Source organism: Rhea americana, unplaced genomic scaffold (genome assembly GCF_003343005.1).
Source record: "Rhea americana isolate MKP2758 unplaced genomic scaffold, rheAme1 scaffold_2, whole genome shotgun sequence".
NCBI classification, from domain to species: Eukaryota; Metazoa; Chordata; class Aves; order Rheiformes; family Rheidae; genus Rhea; species Rhea americana.
Window position 1 is genome coordinate 3,086 of NW_028186149.1, and position 1,539 is coordinate 4,624.

Consider the following 1,539-nt stretch of genomic DNA (forward strand, 5'->3'; position numbering starts at 1 on the left):
AGAGCAGTGTCCTCTGCCTGCAGTGAATGGTGAGTCCACCTTCGGAGGCACCTGTGGGTTTTGTGTTGTACTATTCTTAATATTGTCATGCCTTGAGTGGGAAGGTCAAATAGAAAAAAGCTTTTGGTCATGGTCCAGCTAATATGGATCATGCTGATATAATCCCTACCTGATTACAGTTATAAGCTCTTAAAACACTAGCCATAAGTGATAAAGACTTCCTTTGTGCTTCAGGGTGTAATCCGCATCAAGCCAGTTTCAATAAAGATTACGTGCATCTGAAGTGTTACTGAGGCTTTAAACCAAAATTATAAACGGAAAATATAATAAAAAGCCTGTGATTTTCTCCATTGATGACATTCCACCTTGAAATCTGGCAATGTCACTTTGGTCATCAAAATATGCCATATGCTATTAAACTAAATACATAGTGAAGGGATCAACTCATTCTGAGCTGTGGTGCAATTAGGTTGGTTTCGATAGCGTGGCTAATTTTTCTTATGGCCTGAGGCATTTAAAAACAGGACAAATTCGTTTTTTGTTGTTTGCTTTTTTTTTTTTTTTTTTTTTTTTTAGGTATATATGGATTGTTTTTTTTTATTAAAGATTTAATTCCCATGAGATGCGCCTTCTACTTCTGCATGCTGGAAGTTCCTTTTATTGGAGTTTACAATAAGATTATGAAATTGTGCGCCATGTTTTAATGAGTAAAACACATTAAATCAGAAAGAAATAACGGCCAAACTGAGGATGCTCAGGATGCTTTTATTTTATATCCTTATTTTCCTTTTTGTTGCTGTTTCTTTTCTTGGATTACTTACGGCATAGATAGATCCATGCAGTGCATGAAATTTTACATCACTCAGGGAGCTAGGCTGCACCTCAAACATCTCCCAAATCACTGGCAAAGAGCTGCTTCAACTATTTATACCTCCCTCCCGCTTGTCTCAGGGTCCTGCGGCTTCAGCAGATTCGTTGTTCTTGTCTTCACGGGGATATTTGAGTAATTTTCTGAATCCAAGAGGTGTACAGGCAGTCCCAAACGGTCTTGCTGGTGGTCTCGCTCCAGGGCTGGCCAAGGGGCCTGGCCGGCGCCGCTGCAGTCCCTGTGAGCGGTTTCATATTGTACAATGAAAGGTGATCCTGGGTAATGTACATTCACCCCTTTTTTTCCGTTCCTTTCTTTCTCTTTGTTTTTAAAGCTATGAATATTCACAGCGAATGAGCTGTTCCGCAGAGGTGCCGTGGGATGGGCAGCCCGTCCGGGGCTGGTGTGGTGGCTTCCCAGAGCAGCCAAGCCAGCGCTCCGCCAAGGCGCACCCTTCCCTTCTCTCGTCCCTCGTCTCCAGCCAGCCGGGGCCTCAAGAGGCCGCAGCCGCCAACGGCCGAAACGGCCTCGCGCCAACGGCCGAAACGGCCCCGCGCCTGGGGCGGTGCTGGGCGCTGCGCGTCCCGCCCCACCGCGGGCGGTGCTTCCCATTGGCCGGCCGCTCCGACCAATGAGGGGGCGGGGGCGCGGCTCTCGCGAGAGCGGCGCGG